This window comes from Chiloscyllium punctatum, chromosome 41 (genome assembly GCF_047496795.1).
Source record: "Chiloscyllium punctatum isolate Juve2018m chromosome 41, sChiPun1.3, whole genome shotgun sequence".
Classification (NCBI taxonomy): domain Eukaryota; kingdom Metazoa; phylum Chordata; class Chondrichthyes; order Orectolobiformes; family Hemiscylliidae; genus Chiloscyllium; species Chiloscyllium punctatum.
The window spans coordinates 61830677-61842987 of NC_092779.1; positions in this window are offsets into that span (position 1 = coordinate 61830677).

The window sequence follows — 12311 nt, forward strand, 5'->3', positions numbered from 1 at the left end:
CTCCCTCCTGTTCCTGTGTCCCAGTCTCAAGCAGTTGAATGACACCCTCCTGTTCCTGTGTCCCTGTCTCAAGCAGTTGAATGACACCCTCCTGTTCCTGTGTCCCAGTCTCAAGCAGGTGAATGACACCCTTCTGTTCCTGTGTCCCAGTCTCAAGCAGTTGAATGACTCCCTCCTGTCCCTGTGTCCCAGTCTCAAGCAGTTGAATGCCCGCCTCCTGTTCGTGTGTCCCAGTCTCAAGCAGTTGAATGACACCCTCCTGTTCCTGTGTCCCAGTCTCGAGCAGTTGAGTGACTCCCTCCTGTTCCCATGTCCCAGTCTCAAGCAGTTGAGTGACTCCCTCCTGTTCCTATGTCCCAGCCTCAAGTAGTTGAATGACTCCCTCCTGTTCCTGTGTCCCAGTCACGAGCAGTTGAGTGACTCCCTCCTGTTCCTGTGTCCCAGTCTCGAGCAGTTGAGTGACTCCCTCCTGTTCCCATGTCCCCGTCTCAAGCAGTTGAATGACTGCCTCCACTTCCTGTGTCCCAGTCTCAATTAGTTGAATGACACCCTCCTGTTCCTGTGTCCCAGTCTCAAGCAGTTGAGTGACTCCCTCCTGTTCCTGTGTCCCAGTCTCGAGCAGTTGAGTGACTCCCTCCTGTTCCTGTGTCCCAGTCTCAAGCAGTTGAATGACCGCCTCCTGTTCCTGTGTCCCAGTCTCAAGCAGTTGAGTGACTCCCTCCTGTTCCTGTGTCCCAGTCTCAAGCAGTTGAGTGACTCACTCCTGTTCCTATGTCCCAGCCTCGAGCAGTTGAATGACACCCTTCTCTTCCTGTGTTCCAGTCTCGAGCATTTGAGTGACTCCCTCCTGTTCCCGTGTCCCAGCCTCGAGCAGTTGAGTGACTCCCTCCTGTTCCTGTGTCCCAGCCTCGAGCAGTTGAATGACTGCTTCCTGATCCCAAGTCTGTGAAAATGGATGTCCTCCTCCTGTTCCTGTGTAACATGCTCCAATAGCTCTGTGCTCACCTCCTGCTCCTGTGGAATGGAACTGAGGGACTGAATAGCCTCTTCACATTCATTACAGCTTCTGTTGACTAAAAGCAATTCTCCTGATTCTGTAAATCACCATCAAAATCTGAATGATGTATTTTTGTATTTTGCTCTCCGTAATTGAGCAAACAATCTGACTGACAGAATTCAGAAGCTGAGTAGCCTCCTCCTGTTCCTGTGTTATACACTCAAAAGGCAATAGAGTCTCAGAGATGTACAGTGCAGAAAACGATCCTTCAGTCCGGTCGTCTATGCCAAACCAAATATCCTAAATAAATCTCGTTCCCCTTGCCAGCATTTGGCCCATTTCCGTCTGAACATCTCTCCTGCATGTATCCATCCAAATGCCTTTTAAATGGTGTAACTGTACATGCCTCCACCGCCTCTTTTGTCTGTTCAATCCATACACGCAGCGGTCTCTGTGTGAAAATGTTGTCCCTCATGTCCCTATTTAAATCTTTCCCCTCTCACCTTAAACCTTTGTCTTCTAATTTTGGACTCGCCTATCTGGGAAAAGACATTGACTGTTTACCTTATCTATGCCCCTCATGATTTTATAAACCCCTTTCAGGTCGCTCCTCAGCCTCAACACTTGAAAATAGCCCCAGCCTATCCAAACTCTCCCTGTAACTCTAACCCTCCAACACCTGCAACATTCTTTTAAATCTCTTCTGTACCCTTTCAAGTTTGACAACATCCAGAGAAACTGGAATTAAAGGCAATATTACAAAAGTGGCCAAACCAATGTCCTGTACAGATGCAACGCGTCGTGAAAATGTTTAGACACAAAGCACGGACCAATAAAGGGAAGATCACCAAGTGCCTTCTTCACGACACTGTTTACCTGTGACAGCACTTTCAAGGAACGGAGAACCTGAACCACAAGGTGACACAGTAGCTCAGTGACTAGCATTGCTGCTTCAGAGCGCAGCGACCTGGGTGTAATTCCATCCTTGAATGACTGCCTGTGTGGAGTTTGCACATTCTCCCCGTCTCTGAACGAGTTTCCTCCGGATGTTATGTTTTCCTCCGACAGTATAAAGATATACAGATAAGGGTAGATCGGCCATGCTAAATTGAGTAAAGTACCCAGGGATGTGCAGGCGAGGTGGATTAGCCATGGGAAATGCAGGTTCAGAGGGATAGAATAGGGGTTTGTCTAGTGGGATACTGTTTCGAGGGTCGGTGTGGCCTCGATGGGCCGAAAAGCCTGTTTCCTCACTGTAGGGATTCGATAACTTCTATGGAATTCTCCTTGATTGGCAGCTTTCGACAGGACCCTACCTATATGTCTTGCCTTGATATGTCTTGCCAAAATGCTACACCTCACATTTAACTAAAATAAACTCGATCTGCCACTCCTCGGTTCACCTAAACAAAGTCCCATTGTGGTCTGAGAGATCGTTCATCACTGTCAACGACACCAACAAATTTGTTATTATCTACAAAATTTGTAAGGCATGATCTGCCACGCACAAAGCAATGCTGACTGCTCCAAGTCAAACTCTGTCTTTCCAAATGCATGCACATCTTATCTCTCAGAACCTTCTCAAGTGGTTTACCGAAAACAGGTGTGAAGCTTACTGGTTTATATTTCCTAGGCTTTTCTTTGCAGATCTTCTTGAATAAGGGCACAACATTTGCTACCGCCCAGTCTTCCGGGATCTTGGTCCCTAAGCTTTTTCTTTCGCCTCTTACATTGCTCTCAGATATACCTGGTCAGGACCAAGAGATTTGTCTGACTTTGTGAGTTCTAATATATCCAACAGCAACTATACTGTGATATGAAGAGTACCAAGGTATCACAACTAACCTCCTAAAGGTCACAGGTATTCATGTCTTTCTTCATGATAAACACAGAGGGGAAATTGAGGACTTCACCCATCTCTTGGGGTTTTACACATGCATGCTGGTTTTGGATTTTAAAGCTACCTATTCTCTCTCTAGTTGCTCTTTATCTTTACTTTACTGAATTTGGACTCACTCTAATCTTCTCAGCCAAGACTAACTCATACACCCTTATGACCTTGCTGATATCCTTCTTCAGTAAACTCCTCTATCCCCTGTATATACCTCCAGGGATTCCCTTGATATGAGCTGCCTGAACATGAGCCACGCCTCCTTTTTTCTGGTCAAAGCCTCAATATCTCTTGACATCCAGAGTTCTCTCTTTCCGTCTCACATAACCTTCACCCTCACAGGAAAATGGAAACCGTGAACTTGAGCTATCTCACTTTTAAAGCCCTCCCACTTGCCCGGGATCCTTTTATCTGGAAACAAACAACTCCAATCATCCCCTGCAATCCCCTGTCTAACTCCAACAACATACGCCCTTGTCCCAATTGTGGAATCTTTCCTGAACACACTTAACAAATTACGTTCCATCTAAGTTCTTAACCATATGGAAGTCTATGTTAGGAAAATTGAAATCACCTATTATAACAACACTATTGTTCCTGCAAGTCTCCCCAGTCCCCCTGCATATTTCTTCCTCTAATTCACATTGTTGATTTTAATGCCACCACTATAACATTACCACCCCTCTATAACTACTTTGCACCATTCACGAAACCTCTTTGGATATTATCTCAGGTATTTCAACTTTAAATACTGGTGTGATACTCGCCTTAATACTCCCTCCTGTCCCTGTATCCCAGTCTCATGCAGTTGAATGACTCTCTCCTGTTCCTGTGTCCCAGTCTCGAGTAGTTGGTATTTGAACTGTTTCCATTTACATCTCTAAATCGCAGGGATTTTCACATCCATGGCACCCCTTGTCAAGGCACAGTGGAGATATGGAGCTGTAAATGGATGGGAGCAGCACATCCTGTCACTTCCAACATTGGCTGCAAGATTCCCCACACTGGGCAGTGATCTAACACAGTGTTACCGAACAATGCAACAGCCTGGGTTTATATATGAATGAACCAGTGCGGTCTGCACAGCTCCACACTCTGGATATTTAGCCCAGGATTATAGATCCAACATTGGTGTGGGCTGCACAGAGTTCCATTCTGGATATTGCTGTGCTGTATTCTGCAGTACTGTAGCCGGATCTAAACAGTGCTCCATCCTGAAAGCATAATGGATGGGCTGGTTATGTGAGTCGGATTGCGAATGTGAGAGAACTAAACATCTGACAATACCTTTATTTTGTGTTTTCATTCTTGTTATTGGAACCTTCAAATCCAGACTCATCCGGTTAGACCCGGCCCTCTGGATGAGTCATGGTGACTGTTGTTGCAGCATCTGGGTCTGTAACATGACCAACAAATGGGGCAGAGGCTGAAGAGAGGGCAGTCTCCGTAAAATGGAATGAGGAAATCACCATCAGATCAGCCGTGGTCTTAGTGAATGGTGGGGCAGGATTGAGTGGACCATTCATGCAACTTATTCATATATTTGTTTTTGTTCCAAGCAAACTCCCCTTCTCTCCCAGTGTCCCATACTGGTGGGGAGTGAGTCTCCTCCTCCTGTTCCTGCGTAACAGGATCCTCGGGCCTCACAAGCATCTAGATTTCCCTGTGTTCCAGTTTTGAGCAGTTGAGTGACTCCCTCCTGTTCCTGTGACCCAGTCTCAAGCAGTTGAGTGACTCCCTCCTGTAACTGTGTCCCAGTCTCAAGCAGTTGAATGACTCTCTCATGTTATTGTGTCCCAGTTTCGAGCAGTTGAGTGACTCCCTCCTGTTCCTGTTTCCCAGTCTCGAGCAGTTGAATGACTCCCTCCTGTCCCTGTATCCCAGTCTCATGCAGTTGAATGACTCTCTCCTGTTCCTGTGTCCCAGTCTCGAGCGGTTGAGTGACTCCTTCCTGTTCCTGTGTCCCAGTCTCGAGCAGTTGAGTGACTCCCTCCTGTTCCTGTGTCCCAGTCTCGAGCAGTTGAATGACACCCTTCTGTTCCTGTGTCCCAGTCTCGAGCAGTTGAGTGACTCCCTCCTGTTCCTGTGACCCAGTCACGAGCAGTTGAGTGACTCCCTCCTGTAACTGTGTCCCAGTCTCGAACAGTTGAGTGACTCCCTCCTGTTCCTGTGTCCCAGTCTCGAGCAGTTGAATGACACCCTTCTGTTCCTGTGTCCCAGTCACGAGCAGTTGAGTGACTCCCTCCTGTTCCTGTGACCCAGTCTCAAGCAGTTGTGTGACTCCCTCCTGTAACTGTGTCCCAGTCTCAAGCAGTTGAATGACTCTCTCATGTTATTGTGTCCCAGTTTCGAGCAGTTGAGTGACTCCCTCCTGTTCCTGTGTCCCAGTTTCGAGCAGTTGAGTGACTCCTTCCTGTTCCTGTGTCCCAGTCTCGAGCAGTTGAGTGACTCCCTCCTGTTCCTGTGTCCCAGTCTCGAGCAGTTGAATGACACCCTTCTGTTCCTGTGTCCCAGTCTCGAGCAGTTGAGTGACTCCCTCCTGTTCATGTGTCCCAGTCACGAGCAGTTGAGTGACTCCCTCCTGTAACTGTGTCCCAGTCTCGAGCAGTTGAATGACACCCTTCTGTTCCTGTGTCCCAGTCACGAGCAGTTGAGTGACTCCCTCCTGTTCCTGTGTCTCAGTTCCGAGCAATTGAGTGACTCCCTCCTGTTCCTGTGTCCCAGTGTCGAGCAGTTGAGTGACTCCCTCCTGTCCCTGTGTCCCAGTCACGAGCAGTTGAGTGACTCCCTCCTGATCTTGTGTCCCAGTCACGAGCAGTTGAGTGACTCCCTCCTGATCTTGTGTCCTAGTCACGAGCAGTTGAGTGACTCCCTCCTGTTCCTGTGTTCCAGTCACGAGCAGTTGAGTGACTCCCTCCTGTTCCTGTGTCCCAGTCTCGAGCAGTTGAGTGACTCCCTCCTGTTCCTGTGTCCCAGTCTCGAGCAGTTGAATGACACCCTTCTGTTCCTGTGTCCCAGTCTCGAGCAGTTGAGTGACTCCCTCCTGTTCCTGTGTCCCAGTCTTGAGCAGTTGAATGACACCCTTCTGTTCCTGTGTCCCAGTCTCGAGCAGTTGAATGACACCCTTCTGTTCCTGTGTCCCAGTCTCGAGCAGCTGAGTGACTCCCTCCTGTTCCTGTGTCCCAGTCTCAAGCAGTTGAGAGACTCCCTCCTGTTCCTGTGTCCCAGTCTCGAGCAGTTGAGTGACTCCCTTCTGTTCCTGTGTCCCAGTCACGAGCAGTTCGAATGACTCCCTCCTGTTCCTGTGTCCCAGTCTCAAGCAGTTGAGTGACTGCCCCCTAATCGAAGTTTTGTGTATATTGATGTCCTCCTCCTGCTCCTGAGTAACAGGCTCCAATAGCTCTGTGCTCACCTGCTGCTCCTGTGGAATGAAGGTGAGGGACTGAATGGCCTCTTCACATTGTTTACAGCTTTTCTTGACGAAAAGCCTTTCTCCTGTTTCTGTAAAACAGCATCAAAATCTGAATGATTTATTTTTGTATTTTACTGTCAGTAATTGAGCAAACCAGCGGACTGACAGACTTCAGAAGCTGAATAGCCTCCTCCTGTTCCCGTGTTATACACTCAAGAGTCAATAGACTCTCAGAGATGTATAGCATGGAAAATGATCCTTCGGTCTGGTCATCTATACCAACCAAATATCCGAAATTAATCTCGTCCCCCTAGCCAGCAGTTGTCCCATCTCCCTCTAAACCCTTCCCATGCACATACCCATCCAAATGCCTTTTAAATGGTGTAACTGTATCTGCCTCCACCACCTCTTTTGGCTGTTCAATCCATACACGCAGCAGACTCTGAGTGAAAATGTTGTCCCTCACATCTTTCCGACAGCAGGTTGACCAGAATTAAAAGCAATATTACAAAGGTGGCCAAACCAATGTGCTGTACAGATGCAAGGCATCATGCAAATGCTTAGACTCAAAGCACGCACCAATAAAGGGAAGAACACTGAGTGCCTTCTTCACTGCGCTGTCTACTTGTGACGGCAATTTCAAGGAACAGAGAACCTGCACCACAAGGTGCCTCACAGGGCAGCGATCGGGGTTTAATTCCATCCTTGAATGACTAGCTGTGTGGAGTTTGTACATTCTCCCCGTGACTGTGTGAGCTTCCTCGGGTGCTATGTTTCCCTCCGACAGTATAACGATATACAGATAAGGGTAGGTTGGCCATCCTAATTTGCTCATACTATCCTTGGATGTGAGGGCAAGGTGCATGAGCCATGGGAAATGCAGGCTGAGAGGGATAGGGTTGGGGTTTGTTCAGTGGGATACTATTTAGAGGGACGGTGTGGCCTCGATGGGCCGAAAATCCTGTTTCCTAACTGTAGGGATTCGATAATTTCTATGGAGTTCTCCTTGATTGGCAATTTTCAACAGGATCCTACCTGTATGCCTGGCCCTGATTTTTCTTGCCAAAATGCAACACCTCACATTTATCTAAAATAAACTCCATCTGACACTCCTCAGCTCACCTAATTAAGTTCTGAGAGATCAGTCCTCACTGTCGACTACACCACCAAATTTGGAGTTATCTACAAACTTACTGGCAATACTTCATACACTCAAGTGCAAATGATTTGTATAAGTAACAAAAGGCAGTGGACCCACTATTGATCTTTGTGAGCAGCGCCACTGGTCACAGGTCTCCAAGTTTAATGAACAAATGCCAACTGTCACACCCTGTCTCCGATATTCAAGAAAAGTTTGGACCTAAATGTCAAGTTCTACCTGGATCCCAGGCAGCCTAACCTTGCTAACCAGTCTACCATGTCGAACATTTTGGTTTTCTTACTGAACTCCATGAAGACAGCATCCACTGTCCTGGCTTCTCAAACACCATCTTCACTTCCTCAAAAAATTCCACCGAGTCAGTGTGACGTGATCTCCAATGTACAAAGCCCTCTTCAGTCCTTGTCTTTCCCAATGCATATACATCGTTTCCTTCAAAATCCCCTCCAACAATTTAGTCACCATTGACATCAGGCTCACCAATCTATAGTTATCTGGGTTTTCTTTAGTTTCTGAAACAATGACACTCTGTTAGCAACCCTCCAATCTTTTGCCACCTCACCTGTGGAAATTAATGTTACAGATATATCAGCAAAAGGCTGAGCAATTTCTTTCCTAGCTTGCCACAATATTCTGGGATACAACTGATCAGGTCCCAGGGATTTGTTCACCTTTATGTGTTTTAAAATGTCAAACATCTTCTTGTAATATAGATACTTTTCAAAATATCACTATGTATTTCTTTATTCTCCCGCTCTTGTAACCTCTTCTACATTAAATACTAGGAAAAATACTTGTTTAGTATCCCTTCCATCTCCTATGGTTCCACACATACCTAGCCTTACTGATCTTTAATGTGCCCTATTCTCTCCCTAGTTAATATTTTGCAATTAAAGGATGTGTAGAGTTGCTTCAATGCCTCGTTAACCCTATTTCTAAAGCCATCTCATGTCCACATTTTTCTGGCCCAATTTCCCCATTGACTATACACTTATTGCCCTTATACACCTCTCGGGATTCACTTAAACACAGCTCTGTTTACCTGACATATGCCTCCTTCCTTACCTTGACCAGAGCATCAATATATCTAGCCATCCAGCACTCCCTGCACCCACCAGCCTTGCCCCACTCACTAATAGGAACACGTTGGCTCTGGACTCTCTGAAACCAAGTTTTGATGGCCTTGCATTTACCAACCATCCCTTTACCTGTGAATAGGGTATTCCAATCAGCCTTTCAGCCTAACACTTTCAAAATTGGCCTTGTTCAAAGTTAGAACTTTAATGTTTACATCAGGTCTTTCCTATTCCACAACGAGTTTAAAACTAAAATTTATGTGTTATAGACTTGAATGTTAAATAAACATTTCCTGCCCCTCTATAACAGGCTCGAGAGGCTGAATGGGCTCCTCGTGTCCCTCTGAACTAGACTCATGAGGCTTCATGGCCTCCTCCTGTCCCTGTGTAACAGATCCGAGACATTAAATGAGACAACAACCCTTGGATTATGAGCAGCTGGTAACCTGTATCTAATGGAGCTCTATCCCTTCTCAGTTACAGAAACACAAACAACACTATTTAATCCAGGGCCCTCTCAGTAACACTTCATACAGCTGCAGCGATGCATCTCTTCGTTTTGAATTATTCTTTCGGCAAAATGTGCCAATATTCCAGCTTTCCACCTTTTTAAGTAACAACAGGCTAATATGGACTGAATGGCCTTCTCTTATCCCTCCGTAAGATGCCCGTAGGGACAGAATTGCTTTGGCCTGTTCCTGAGCAGCAATCTCAATGCTCTGTCTCAAGGTTATGAAAGGATTTGATAACAGGGCATCAAAACCAGGAGTGGCCGCACACTGGTCAATAAGTACCGTACTTTGGGTTCAGGTATCTAGAAAATTGCCCACCCGACTTTCTTTTATGCAGCCGATCTGTTATTTTATAACTGCCTCCTTTCATAAACAGAGTGGAACATATATAGACGCCTGCAGTGTCCTGTTAATAAAATCATATACAAGTTAATAAAAAGATTTAAAGATTTATGATCCATTCCTCAGCAACCCTCATCCATTCCATCCAAAACCAGTAAATGAAAAGTGATGTTTTGAACAGGTTAACTGAGCCTATTTGTTCAGTGACTGTGATTAATGCCAGTCTCCATGGATTCTAATTATCCCAGTGGAGTGTTTCCATCTTTTAATGATAAATGGGCTCCATTCAATGTGTCAACCCATAACATGAGCGGAGCATCACCGAGAGCACTGACAGGGATCAGCAGATCCAGAGAGAGGGGGAGAAGAGATCAGAATCTGAGAACATTAGACTGGAATGTACCAACAATGGATCAGAATCTGAGAACATTAGATTGGAATATTCCAACAATATACAGGAGCTTATCCGATTATGTTTGGCGTCTTTCTGCATTTTATTGGTTGTCATTATCATCGCGGATCTATTACGTTCTTCTCATTATTAAATTTTTTTATTATCCCTTCCTGGCTATCGTTGGTGTTCCTGGTGAGTGTCACTGTCCAGATTTTGTTTTCTATAAACCAATTATGAATTTATTCTTGTTATTTCATATAGTCTACACATCTTGTCACTATTATTGTTCCTGTTGAATCTCTGAATCCAGACATTCACTCTACAGACCACTACTAACTACATGAATGAACGTGTTCAATTACTGTCTCGCTCTCTGCTCTGGCAGTGTTACTCACGGTTCTCTATGTTGATCTATTCAGTTTCAGGGGAGAACCACAATGCATTGTCTCATTGCCTTTGTTGTTAAGAGCATGGAGGTCACCGTCTCCTGCTCTGGTTACAAACTCCACTTCCTTCCACTGTTTCCATCCCATCCCTGGCCAATACCTGCAGCTGAAGCAGACAAGTCACAACTGTGAGACATCTCTTTGACTATGAGCTGATTCTTGACACCATGCCTTAAACATTTCTAACTTGAAATACTCCCCACTCCAGAATGTATCTCACTGGTTTATTCCATCTGCTGTTTGAACCTTGAGCTATGAAGTACAGGCTTAATGAAGCCAATAATCTGCTGCTGATGGTCCCGGCTTCAGACCTGCCGAAACAAATCTGATTCGACCTCACATCAAACTCCCATCCATCTGTCATTCATGTGCACGCCGATGAATATTCTGTTGTGTCTGGCAATGCCTTTATTTTAACATTCTCAAAAACTTTATATCATCTGTACGTGAAACGTCCCTCGTTCTCTCTGTTGATTAACAAAATGCCTGCCAGTTGTTCGTATTTAAAATAGTCTCCTCCATGTGCGTTCCTTCTCAAACAATGAGTTTCGCATTCAACCACACACACACACCACACCAAACCTTCCCATTGCAGGCAGTAATCTGATGCGAGGATAGTTAGCATATGGTAGTAAAGTTTGCAATACTCTCATGCTGGGCAGATAGTGCAGTTTACTGAGCAACACACTAGCATGGTCTGCACAGCTCTCCATGCTGGGCTGTCATCTTGTCCCAGTTTATGTTATTTGTGGTGTTCTGTCAAGCAGATTCAGAATTTGATGTAACAAACCATTCCAGCTGATCTGACAATGCCTTTATTCAATGTTCTCATTCTTGTCATTTTACTCACTTCTCCAGTTAGTCCCACTGTCCTATCTTTTTCCACATATTTCCACAACATCTTTTCAGTTAATTAACTGACTGTTTCTGTCTTTAAAGTGAATCTCTCTGTCCCTTTCTTTCTTTCCCTGGCCTTGGGTTTTGTCTCCCTAGTGTATCGAGTGCTGGCATTGTGTAGCTCAGAAATACTGAAATGGGGTGTGTCAGGCTGTTGTTCACTTCCCGGTGTGTCCCATGTGATGGTCCATGGACAGGGGTGTTTCAGAAGTTATGAGACACATCATTGTAACTTGGTCTGGACCTGTGGCTGTCCCTCTCAGGTGACCTTGCGATAAGTAACACGAGGAAGCCCACTGAGTGAAGGACCAGGCATCTAAATTGCATGACAATGCTGTCACCTTTTTCAATAAAACGTTGGTTTCTAATTTTTTTTAGTAAGCGGTCTTAAAGGCCAAACTGCCAACTGAAAACAGCTGAAGTAAATAACTTTCTGGGAGTTTAGGGTTTTTAATAAATAGTAGTAACAATGGCCTGCTCGCACATACCAGGCTTTCTAGTTTGGTTTTTCTTGTAGCTGTAACAATCACCGGGTGCTTGGGGTCCCAGAGGGGTTGGAAGTTTTAGTAAATTATCCCTAGCTGCTACTCTCTCCAAAGCCTCACTTGATGGTGTTTCCTCCTGCATTTGAGAACTGTATGTTTGAATGCATGTCTGAATGTTCCTTTTTGCCAAGGGGTGTGTTTAGGTGATGTTAGTAGATTGAACAGTTGATTTGTAGAACGTACTGTATCCATTATTCGGTTAAGGTTTCCAATAGTTAAGTTATTCTAAATTCCTCTTCATTTTGTATGGATTTCCATTAGAGGATAGTGAGGTAGAGCAACCCTATGGTAGCCAAAGGCCTGATCAGGATCTGTTTAAATACATCCAGGCATTATCTAAATTTGATGACAATGATGGGGGAGCCTTTTTAATTTCATTTCAGAAAGTGGCTAAACAAGTGCAGTGGCCAGAGAACATGTGGATTTAGTTTCAAAGCTGATAGGTATTTGCATCCCTATCGGAGGAGGTGAAGAAAGCCATCTGAAGTACATTTGAGCTTGTGCCAGAAGCCGACAGTGTTTCAGGAATCTAAAATAGTGTCCCTGGTTAAACACACGTTGTGTTTGAAAGAATCGAACAAAGTAATTTTGAAAGGTGGGGAAAGGTAATAAAAACAGAGCAAACCTATGGCACTCTGAG